General features: G+C 38.9%; 1 pseudogene across 1 annotated transcript; it reads right to left on the bottom strand.

Annotated features, from left to right (window-relative positions):
- Positions 1 to 1,895: 1,895 nt before the first annotated feature.
- On the bottom strand, positions 1,896 to 2,347 carry LOC311626312 (large ribosomal subunit protein uL24-like; annotated as a pseudogene). The gene has a single exon. The product of its transcript is annotated as a large ribosomal subunit protein uL24-like (transcript).
- Positions 2,348 to 13,076: the final 10,729 nt, after the last annotated feature.

Below are 13,076 nucleotides of genomic sequence, written 5' to 3' on the forward strand. Positions count from 1 at the left end.
ATATGTGGAATCTAGTGAACAAAATAAACTAACAAACAAAATAGAATCAAACTCATAGATACAGAGAATGGGCTGACAGCTATCATAGGGGAGGAGGGTTGGGGGGTCTCAGTTAAAAAAGTGAAGGGATTAAGCAAAAATGAACCATAAGAACTCAGAGACACAGACAGCAGTGTGGTGACCATCAGAGAAAAGAGGGGCCTTAGGGAGGAGGAGAGGGCAAAGGGGGGCAGAGGGTGATGGAGCATGACTTGACTTGGGTGGTGAACACACAATACCACATGCAGATGATGCATCCTAGAATCATACACCTGGAACCTATATAATGTCATCCCAATAAAGTCAATAAAAGAGTCAATGCAATAAAACATGTCAAGTATCTAGAAAAAAAAATGCAGCTTGGTGTCATTCTAAGGGAAGAAAAGTTAAGCATTTGAAATATAGCATGAATTTCACTTTCTATTATGCAAGGCCTGCTTTAAAAACAAACATGAGAGCATTTAATTTATACGCAGAATGACTGAAATGACAGTTCACTTTCCATACTTCTTGCATGCATGGATGTCTGATCATCCTTCTCTCTGTGCTCTGTTTATACCTTTTTATACCTCTCTGCAAGGAACCCCACCCATATTCTATAGGAGACAGTGAAGGGGTGATCAATCTCAACACTCATGGGGTGGGAGGTGCAGAGCGGTCACTAATGCTGTTCTGAAAAACAGTTTTTTTCAATCTTTTAAAAGAAATTTTTCTTAGCTCTGCTTCCGTAGTCAAAGATGCTTCCCCCAGAGAACAGAAATGCTGGTTAGCTTTTAAAAATCCCATGCCAGCACATAGTGTGGTTTATAAAGCCATTTAAGACATCTAACACGTTTTGATTGATCATAATATTTACCTAATGTGAGCCATAACAGAAACAGTAAGCATTTGTATCAAAGTAATCCAATTTGGAAAATAGGGGTTTTAATTATTTATAGGCTAGATGAATGATACTGGAACTTATTTTTTTTTATGGGGTAATATGCACCTTGTGAAATCCTTTTATAGGTCTCAAAAATAATGAGCTACATGCAGTATCATTTGTCTCCAATTATATGGATCAGAAAGTTATAAGAGCATTCACAATTTCAGCGCCACATCCTTTATTTGGAAGGCATTGCCTTAGTGTATATATCGCTTCTATTATTCTTCATTCACAGAAAATAGAAATATATTTATCAAAAGCATTACCATAATAACTGTAGTAGAAACAAAAGACAGGGATACAGTCTTCTGAGAAATGCTCTAAGTTTTATTATGTGGGAGGAAGTATTGATATCCCACTATTTAATTATCTTAAGAAAGGGAATAAAGTACAAAAATTCTCAGTTTATGGGTCAGTCCATCTTATGTTGAAATTAATTAATTAAGGTCATATTTATATGCTTTTTAAAAACTAAGTTCAGCAAAGATATTTGAATTTCTCTCTAAAGTTAAAAAAATCCTTCATTGTACTGGCCAGAAAATGGTACTGTTTTAAATATATTTTATTGATTTTTTACAGAGAGGAAGGGAGAGAGATAGAGAGTTAGAAACATCGACCAGTTGCCTCCTGCACACCCACCACCAGGGATGTGCCAGCAACCAATGTACATGTCCTTGACGGAATCGAACCTGGGATCTTTCAGTCCACAGACTGACACTATATCCACTGAGCCAAACTGGTTTCGGCAAAATGGTATTGTTCTAAAGTGGTGTTTCACAACCAGTGGATGCAGTGGATATACCCAGGAACATGTCTTGGAAGAAGGCAAGCCTGAACATACTAATCCTTTAGTGCTTTTCATCTTCATCATGTAGTGCTCAAATTTTTTTTTTCATTTTAAGTTTGTAATGGAAGTTGTATGTAATATTACTTATTCCTGCATCTTCTCAATTGTTTCTTCCTTGTATTTCCTCTTTTCCTTTCCCACTTGACGAGATTTGGCTTTATGTCCAAGGATCTTTTTGCGGCCTGTGTCCAGCTTTAGTCTAGTGATCACCGCCGTGCTGGGGTGAATTCTCGAATGGACAGTTGTACCATTAGCTTTCTCCCGTTGCCCTCAGTCAATGTAGATGACATATTTCTTCCTGTAAACCGGGGCTGCTTTGCCAATTTGCTGCCCTTTGTAATGTCTTCGAACAGCCTGAACTTCATCATCCTTTCGGATGGGCATGGACTGAACATTGTACTTCTGTCTCAGCTCTTTGGAAAGAGGAGACGACATGATCTTCCTGCGAATGTGGGAAGGTGCATTGAAATGTCTTTTACGGTTCTTCCTCCGGTCAGAAGTCACAAAAGGATTGAACTTCATTTTGACCTCTGGCGCTCCTACAATGGGCTCAAGAGGGAAGAGCTGCTACTTAAATTCTAATAATGGTTTTCACCACTGAAATCGAGTCTTACTTTACCTGATATATAGACAGTTATCTTTCACACTGGAATCACAATTGGGATCCTAATAACCTTTTAAAATAATTCAGCCTGATTTCTTTAGCTTTAACATAATATGAAAAAAAAATTTCAGTAACTATTTATTCAGTTTTAACCTAATTTCTTTAGCAGGTAGCTTCCTTTAGAAGTTCTGAGTATGGCATCTCTCTTGGTTTTCCAGAGCATTAACTGTTGATTCTTACTTTCTGATTTCCTAGTTTACCTATTGTTTCAAGCCACAGAACCTTAACATAGTAGGAGATTCTGTAGACCAGGGTTCCTGCAGGAAAATAGGACTATTGAATCATCCAGAATCTATCCACTTTTCTATCTTGGATGATCTTAGGTCTTAGGCTATTCATCATCACAAAAACTTATCTATGGATGGAGAAATTGGACCAAATTCAACCCTTTCAAAATTGACTTATAGAAAAGTACATTTTCAAGTTCTTACTTGGGCCCTATCTGGTGTGGCTTGGTTGGTTGAACATTGTTGTATGCACCTAAAGGTCACTGGTTTGTTTCCTGTCACCAGTCAGGGGGCAACTGATGGATGTTGGTATCTCCCCCCCCCCTCCCTTCCTCTCTCTAAAACAAATGAATAAATTAATCATATATATATATGATTTATATATATATATATATATATATATATATATAAATCATATATATATATGATTTGGAAAGAGGAGACGACATGATCTTCCTGCGATGAACTTATATATATATAAGTTCTTATTTGTGGTAGGCCAAAATGGAATTCAATAATTATTTCAAAGTACAATGCAGTTATCAGGTCATGAAAATTTTGGTGTCATGTAGAAGCAAGAACAAGATGGTCCAGAATCTAAAGCTGGGACGTTTGGTTGAGCAGAGCTATGGACTACATCTGTATCTATATCTACATAGCCATGTCTGTGTCTCTACCTCAAGTCATTATCCTGGAGATCTATACGGGTGAGTATAGGATGAGAAGTTGCTGACTATTATGCATATATAGAGCCAATCCAAGGAGGGGATACCTAATCTGACATGAGGATGGAGGACATGAGGATAGAGGACAGCTTTATTTCCCTCAACCATAAGAGGACAGAACAGAGGCCAGGCATTAACTGGGCACGAGAGACCTGAGAATGGCAAGGCCAAGATTAAGAACAAAACCTTATGTTCAGTGTAGGTAGAATACTTTGTTAAATGTATACTCAATACGGGATTATTTCTTTTATTTTAGGAGTGACCTACTTTGGGCTATTAGTCACTGACTTGGCAGGTGAGGCAGTCTCCATGTGGGGTGTCCTTAAAGACTTAGGCAGTACAAAGAGGAGATGACCACGTGGCTCCAACATATGGAGATAGAGCAAATCTTGTTTGGCTCAAGTAGTGTTAATATGCCTAATGGTCTTGAATGGCCTGACATTACAGCATAAATTTGGAACAGGCCACTTACATAGATTTAATCTATCTTATAATTAAAAAGTTCCTCAACATGATATAAAAATTTTATACTGCATTCATTTATAATTAAAAATTAACAGCAGTTGCTACATATTTGTATGGAGCTTTAGACATTAAATTAATTTCATTTGATTCTGACAATACCTGTTTGCAAAAAGGAGCAGTATCATTGTTATTTCTATTTTGTAAGTAAATAAATGTTTCAGAGATAAGGTACCCAACACATTTCATATACCGATTTGAAAGGAAGGCACCAGTAAACACAGCAAGTATGTCCTCTGATCACTGATTAAATCCTCCTTGCATAAAGCAAACTTACATTAGGTAAAGCTACCAGATTCCAGTCTGTCCTTACTACTTACCTGGTTTTGATATTGTTTAACTAAAGCTATATTGAATAAATATAACTCATTATTTAATTATGTACATTTTAAATATTTTGGATAAGATATGAAGAGAAATAATTTTTTTTAAATACACCTACAATTTAATTGTAGAACACACATTATTTTGGCTTGATTGATATTCTATACATCAGACATTCCTCTTTTTTTCTGGTGACAGCTCAATAATTTTTCTACAGAAAAATCAAAACTCCCCACTTTTTTTAAAAAAATATATTTTATTGATTTTTTACAGAGAGGAAGAGAGAGGAATAGAGAGCTAGAAACGTCGATGAGAGAAAAACATTGACCAGCTGCCTCTTGCACACTCCCTACTGGGAATGTGCCCGCAACCAAGGTACATGCCCTTGACCAGAATCGAACCTGGGACCTTTCAGTCCGCAGACCAACGCTCTACCGCTGAGCCAAACCGGTTTCGGCAAAACTCCCCACTTTTTATTCCACATGGTAAAGGAGCAACCATTTGAGCTGACCCAAGCTAATCAAGTGTATTCCTTTCCCACAGGAACACTGATTGGTTCAATAAACAAGCAACCCAGTTGGAATAAAGAGTGGTCAAGCTCAGGAATTTTGTCAGAAATATTGTGAAATAGGAGTTTTCTTGTTGAGGAGAGGATGTCTGTTAACAATTAGGATGCAATCCTGTAGTGCAGAGGCAGCATGTAGAGTTTGAGAATGAAGTCTAAGAAGAGAACTGTGTGCTGATGAAATTTTCTGTTATATCTGTTAATAAAGTTCATTCTGCCACAGCCACTTAACTGCTGTTTGTTATGTGCTTAAGCAAGCTGAGATGGTTTATCTCACTTAATGCTGAAAGGGTCCTGACTAGGATACCCTGAATCTACTGATTATTACTATCCTATATAATAAAGAGGAAATATGCAAATTGATGGTCACTCCAACACAAGATGGCCATCACAAGATGGCCGGCAGGGGAGTGCAGTTTAGGGCAGCCAGGCCTGCAGGGGAGGACAGTTAGGAGTGACCAGGCCTGTAAGAAAGGGCAGTTGAGAGTGGGGAACCCAGGCCTTCAGGGGAGGGCAGTTGGTGTTGACCAGGCCTGCTGGTGAAGACAGCTGGGGGGGAGCAGCAGGGGAATATTTAGGTGTTGATTAGGCTGGTAAGGGAGTAGTTAGGGGGTGATCAGGCTGGCTGGCAGAAGTGGTTAGGGGCAATAAGGCAGGCTGGCAAACAGCAGTTGGGAGCCAGCAGTCCTGGATTGGGAGAAGGATCCCAGATTGGAGAGGGTGCAGGCTGGGCTGAGGGACACCCCACCCACTCCGTGCTCAAATTTTGTGCACCAGGCCTCTAGTAAATCTATAAATACATTTATCATGATGCCTCTTACAGAACTATACAGCAATTTAAGACCATAAAATAGTAATTTACATGGGTTTCATTTTCATCCCCAATAGCTTTAATTAAACAGTGTGGTATAAGGATAGAAAAAATGTAAGTGAGAGAACCAAGATGGCTTGGTAAATGCCTGTCTCACCATCTCCCACAACCACATCAAAATTACAACTAAAATGCAGAACAACCATCATCCAGATCCGCTGGAAAGCTGGCTGAATGGAAGTCCTACAATGGGAGAAGTAAAGAAGGAAGCACACTGAGACTGGGAGGAGGGGCGTAGGCAGGAACCCAGCTGGAGGGGCACCCATGGGGGCCCCTGTTTTAATCAGGAGGGAGGTCATCTCTGGGGAGGATGCCTGGAGGGGCAAGGGGGCCCAGCCCCACACCAGCCCCCGAGTTCTGACTCCCAGAGCTGGAAAAGACGTACCCAAACTACAGGCTGTAAAACCAGTGGGGATTGAGACTCAGTGACATGGAGGCTGTGAGAGTCCCAAGTGTCCCTTTTAAAGGGCAGCCCACGCACTGAATTTATAAGGTCCCTCTTCCTCTGACCTCCAGGCTGGGCACTTGGCAGCAGACAGCGACTCTGGGGGACACAGACACATAGCGGGAGGACTGGGTTGTCTGGCTTTGGAGCAGGAACCCTGTAGGTAGCTTTCAATCTTGGGAGCTTCTGGGTGAAACCTAAAAGCACCCCATCCTTGGAGGGCAGGGAGCAGAGCCAGGTAAGAAAGGGGCAGACCACTTCTAAGCAAGAACAGTGCCGGAAGAGTGTCTTGGGCCACCGCACAGAAAGTCTTTCCCTGTATCACACTACACAGGCTAGACAAACATAGACCTACAGTTGTGAGTACATGAAACAGAGTTTATTCTTGTGTTATTATTTATTAGTGGTTGTATTATTTTGCACAGCAACAACTATAACCCTATTGTTGCCAACCCCTGTACTAGTATATAAACAAGATACCTTCAGAGATCCAAGGAGAGGAAAAGTGGATTGGTCACTTATCCAGAGAAGTACAAGAATTTATGTTGAAATAAAATTTCATAATAGATATCAATAAAAAAGGGTTTCCATGTGTAACATGAATCTCTGAACAGGAGATTTAAGCTGTAATCTAGTGTTATGTGAGTTGACTCCTAAAACTACGAGAATAATTTGAAGGGCAGTTTTTGGTACCCATACATTTAGAACTACTTTCCCACCGAATACTCGTTGAGTTCAAAGTTAATAACACAAAATTGACACAAGAGCTAGAGAAATAACTTGGACAGACATAGGTTTGAAAGGGATTAGGATTTTGCTTCACAGTGACATTAAAAAAAAAAGTACAAATATTTTGAATATATTTGGTTTTGCAAACTATATCATTTAAATCTACTTAATATATCTCTACATTTTCACTATGGTTAGTAGAAAATTTTGAATTATATATGTTGCTCAGATATATTGAACGGCACTACTATAAACAGGATAAATAATTCAGATTACTAGCACTGCCAAGGAATGAATTTTTCCACATATGCTAATATTTGATTGGAAAATCAGAGAATGACACAGATTCCTCTCATATTTTACTACTTTTAGATATTCACTAAGCAGAAAGAATCAATACATAACCTTGGCTCTATAATGTATAGTCTGCAATCATTCTTTAGACTTTTTTTAAGACAGCACAAAAATGCCTTCCAAGGGAAGGAATGATACTCTGAGGCTTGGGAAAAGCCCTATGTTTAGTCAGATGTGCCATTATCGTAATTGCTCAATATCTCCTCCATTGAGTTGCCTGAGGCTCTCATGGATCTATTTTCACTTTTAAATCTCTGTATATCACTGTGTGGCCTCTGGGCTAAGATCAGTATAAATCTCTGCTTACCTCCTTGCTTAATTCCTCTACATCTGTTTCCTAAATTGTGGGTTTTCTTCTCCCACCTCCCCTGCTCTTTACCTCGTTAACATAACTCTATGCTTTGTTTTTAGGACTCAGGTAAATTGCACCGATGTGAAGATTATGAAATTTAACAAAGGAACATTGTGCAAATGTTCCAATGGCTACACGTGTGCCTACATTGCTAAGTGAGCTGGCTGTACCCACCTGCCTGCTCTGTGAAACGTATAGGAACGCTCAGAGGGGGCTACACAGACCTGATATCTCTCCACCTCTTTCCTGTCTTTTCACTTTTGCTGGAAGTGTTTGAAGTGATGACAGAGTCCCCTCTGTCTTTGTATGTGTAATGCTACCTTCCACTTTACAGCAAGGAGCTACATTGGGGAACACCACTCACTAGGCTCTATTTATCTTAGCTAAAGGGAAGCAGTTCCTTTCCGTTCTGCTTAAATCTAGAGGAACACCACCTTAATACTCCTGATCAGTGTGCCTTTTCGGCTGGCCAGGTTACGCATGGCAACCCTCCCGTTACTATATTGAACAATTTTTCCAGATATAGATTCACAATTGGAAATCACCTTGGAAGTATGTTCACTTATCTGTGCGCACCTGCCCCCCACCCCCCATTTCTTTTTCATTTGACTCCTAAGTCAAGAGTCAATTTTTAATAGGTATTATACTGCACAACAGTGCAACGTGGCCCCAAGTGTGTGGGAAGGTGACAGGTGACAGGCCACTGATCTTTCAATTTTCTTCAACGCAGAGGTAGCTAGCTGACTTGGCCAATACATATTTTACACACACACACACACACACACACACACGAGATTATACAATCCAAATCCTCATGGGTCTTACATTGGATGAAGATTGCTGATTTCCAATGAGGAAACATTCCCCCATTTTAAACAAGCTTGCTAACCCAATCTGATACATGGGTGCTTTAGGCTGTCTCTGTTGGAGGTCCCTTCACTCTCTGCATTGGAAGTCGTGGGGATGTATTAAATAACATTCATAAACCATTTCTGAAAACAAAGTTCTATTTGAGAGCAACCTTTAAGCAGTTTCATTTAATAAGAGTATGCAAATTTTAATTACATTTCTAAGGAGATTGTGCCTAGAGTTCTGAGAAAAATATCAACCATAGATAGCAATATTAGCATTTACATAGTATTTGCTTATCAAGAGTTTTTCAAGTGTTTGAGTAAATACCATTGTGTTTGCCAAGATAAATTCCCGAAAGGAGGCTTCCGACTAACCTGATCAAAGGGGCTTGCTTTTATCTTTTCATCCTCTGAATTTAAGGAGAGATTTTCTTTTCCTGGGAGTTTCAGGAACTGCCTGTTAAGAAAGAAGGAAACCAAATTTTGTGTCAAATATCATTAGGTAACAGAAAATACTTACTGTCAATATCTCCCAATTTATGGTCATAATAAAAATCATTAGACAATAATACACTCATAACTGCTTTTTACAGGATGTATTTACTGATTTCAATTTGTGAGCTTTCTGCTCTAAGCAATGTTTACTGGCTACTTTCAGATTTGAAGAGCAAAAGCATTATTATGGAGTCTGAGAGGTAGCCTCCATCGTTCTGTGGCCTCTCAACAGGTCTCATGCTCTAAGCTTGCGACTCACCCTATCACCTCATTAATGTAACGATGGTATTGCTGTAAGTACAGAAACATCACACCACCTACTTTGCCTATTGACTTGGTCTTCTCTTTATATCTTCTATTTCCCCATAAACATTTTGAACTAAGTTGGATATTATTTTCTCAAATATACTAAAGAGAAAAGCAGTTCATCATAAAAGCTTTCATAATCTACTTATGAACAAAGATATACAGATGAGCTGTAAACTGACATAAGTATGTAGCTGGCAATCATTCTATCTAATAAAAGGATAATATGCAAATTGACCCTCACTCCATCACAAAGATGTGGCGCCCATAGCCACAAGATGGTGGCGTCCAGTTCCCTCAGCCTCGCCGGAGTCCCCCAGTCCTGGAGGTCTGCTGCTGAGAGCCGGCAGCATGAACAGCCTGTCAGAATGCTTGCTTCACTGTCACAGCAATTCCCCAGCTGTGAAGGGCCTCTGGGGGATGGGGGACAGGCCCAGAGAGGAGATAGTAGGCCTATCTCCCATGGAAGCAGCCTGGGTGCTCACTTCTGCCTTCTGTGGAAGCTACGGGGCTCCCGTAGAAGCAGCATGGCTTCTGTGGAAGCAGAGTGGCTCCTGGTGGTGTGCTGTGGTTCCAACCTACTGTGTGTGATATCGAGCGATGGGCTACTAGTAATAAATAAAACACTAGTTAACTATTGTTCTCTTTCTTCCATTGTATGAACTCTAAGTTTAAATTTGGGTGAAAATCCATATTGCCAATGGAATACATTTTTTTTAAAAGTCCCTAGCATATTATTTCTCTCTGTAGCTAAACAATAACTGTGAGTTTCTTTTTTCCTCTTGCTTCCAGAACAAAACAGAGTGTGTGTGTGTGTGTGTGTGTGTGTGTGTGTGTGTGTGAAGGGGGGGGTGGGAGAGGGTAGGTTGAGATTTGTTTATTGGGATTGAAACTGAAATGTAACTAATCTCAAAGCAAGGAGATGCTTCATAACATAGATATTTATCTCGGTATACTGAACCCCTTTATGCCCTAATTCCTTAAAAGCATGTTTCTTGTTTCTGAAGTAAGGACTCGGTGACAGGGTAGCTTCATTATGGAGGCTTTGTGTGCTCCCAGGCAGACGGGAGCCCAGTCTCCGAAGTAGGTGGGGTGGGTCAGACACCGTGGCAGTTCCAGCGGAAAAGCTGCTCCCCATCCCTCATGACCCAACACTTATGGAGCATGAACACCGGTGGGAAATCATTGCATGTAATAAAAAAAATATTACTGCTTGAAGTGCTTGCAGGTCCATTTGATGAGATGAAGGTTGAAGTCCCTGGGGAATATGCTGGCAGGAACCTTTCTGTCTCAGCTCTCGTTCCCTGGCTCTCAGACGACATGATCAGTGATCTTAGGAGCCAAATGTAACTATAAAACTGTGGGAATGAACTTCCAAATGACAACGTGCATAGCTGGAAACCCTCTAGGGCCTGAACGCTGGAGGTATTGCGCTTCCTTCTGATGCCTTCCTCAGATGTCTCCTACTTGTTAGCCATGAGAGGCTTTAGAGTTCCAAATGCTAAGTGTGAGAACAGCATGATGGGATCCCCCACGAGCAAACGGGAATTTGATCTTCATTAACGTAATTATAATATTGAGAACCAAGGAATGTTATAATGCTCTGGGTTGCATTAATAAATCTCTATTCGTTACATTGCTTTTATTTTCCGTTTATTTTGGTGGAAAGAACACTTAACATGAATTCTACCCTGAACTAATTTTTAAGTGCATAATGCACTATTTTTAACTTCAGGTATAATGCTATTATATAGCAGATTTCAAAAAATTATTTATCTTGCTTAACTGAAACTTTATGTCCATGGATGAATAACTCTTTATTTCCCCTCCCCCAGCCATTGGAATCTGCTATTACAGTGATTCTAGGAGTCTTACTGTTTTCCATTCCTCACAAAAGGGGAATCAAGAAATATATGACCTTCTGTGTCTGACTTATTTCGTTGAGGATAATGCCCTCCAGGTTAATCCATATTGTCATATATTGCAGAATTCCCTTCTTTTTAAAGGGACTTTAAACATCTTTAAATTTAAATATTATTCATTTCATTGTGTACATACACAATGAAATATTTCATTTCATTGGTATATATACTGCATTTTCTTTTTTTTTTCTTTTTATACATTTTTATTTCAAAGAATATATGCACCCCTATGTTCACTGCAGTGTTATTTACAATACATGGAGTTAATACATTTTTACATCAATTAAAATAGCATAATCCCTTTTAAATTTGTATATTTAATCTGATGTATTTTTATTAAAATAATTTATTATCTTATTTATGTTTCCTTCCTTTATATTTGGGCCTAATGTCCAGTTAATTTTATAAGCTAAGTGTCTAACAATTAGAAATATCTAAATGTCTCTTCGCTTACTTCCTTTTTCCATTTTCCCTCCCTTCCTGCCACTCAGTATATTATAGATGATTTTAAATTGACTAATTTTCTAAACTTAAATTTTTTAGTAATTGTTACATGTCTGTCCTTATGGATCATGTTTACAGTTTTCTATTTAAAAACCTTTGCCCACTTAAGGTTAAAAGATTTTGTCCTATATAATGCTATATAGCAGATTTCAAAAAATTATTTATCTTGCTTAACTGAAACTTTATGTCCATGAATGAATAACTCTTTATTGCCCCTTCCCCTTTCTGATAGAAATTTATAGGTTAGATTTTTATGTTCAGACCAATGATGCATTTTGATTTTTTTTTTGTTTACAGTTTAAAATATGAGTTGAAGTTTATTTTTCTATATTCACATTGAATTGTTTCAATATAATTTGTTAAAATAGTTATCCTTTATTGACTTTTTGTTTCAACTTTATAAAAAAAAATCAGCCGAGACCGGTTTGGCTCAATGGATAGAGCGTCGGCTTGGGGACTGAAGGGTCCCGGGTTCGATTCCGGTCAAGGGCATGTACCTTGGTTGCGGGCATATCCCCAGTAGGGGGTGTGCAAGAGGCAGCTGATTGATGACTCTCTCTCATCAATGTTTCTAACTCTCTATCTCTCTCCCTTCCTCTCTGTACAAAATCAATAAAATATATTTAAAAAAAAAAATCAGTGACCATGAGCATGGCACCATTTCTGGGTTCTTTATTCTCTTCTATTGTCAGGTTGTCAATATTAACACCAATTCTGCACTTTCCTGATTACTGTAGATTTATAACGTCTTGATATTAGATAACCGAAGTCCGCACATTTAAGATTCTTTTACAAAGTTGTTTTTGTCAATTGTTATTCTCCAAAGAAGGCCTAGTGACATTTTCTTGGGAAGTTTGTTGACTCTATTGGCCAATTTATGGTTGCCTTAACAATGTTGACTCTTTGGAGCTATCACACAATGCATCTCTCCATTTATCCATCTGTTTTAATTTCTCTCAACATTGTGTTGTGTACAGTACAGGACTAGCACATATTTTTCAGATTTAGCCCTACATATTTTATTATAAATGATAGTTTTAAAACTTTATTTCCTGACTTCTCCTTCCCGTTACATAAAAACTAGAGGCCTGATGCACAAAATTTGTGCAAGGGGCTCAGCCCCCTCTGCCATGGTGGCTGCCTTAGCCCCCACCTCTGCAGCTTCATCCAGAAGGTCGTCAGAAGGACATCTGCTTTAGTTAGCATATTTTGCTTTTATTATTATAGATAGGATTGATTTCGTATCTTGATCTTCATTCTTACAAGCAAATGTACCCAAGCAATACTTTTCCAAGAGAAATGTGAATTTATGTGTATACAAAGATTTGTAAATGAATGGTTACAAATCTCTATTTGTGATGTTCCCAAATTGGATACAGCCTAAGGGTCTATCACCTGGTAAATGGAGA

The sequence above is a fragment of the Pipistrellus hanaki genome (genome assembly GCF_964339955.1).
Source record: "Pipistrellus hanaki genome assembly, chromosome: 8".
In the NCBI taxonomy this organism is placed as follows: domain Eukaryota; kingdom Metazoa; phylum Chordata; class Mammalia; order Chiroptera; family Vespertilionidae; genus Pipistrellus; species Pipistrellus hanaki.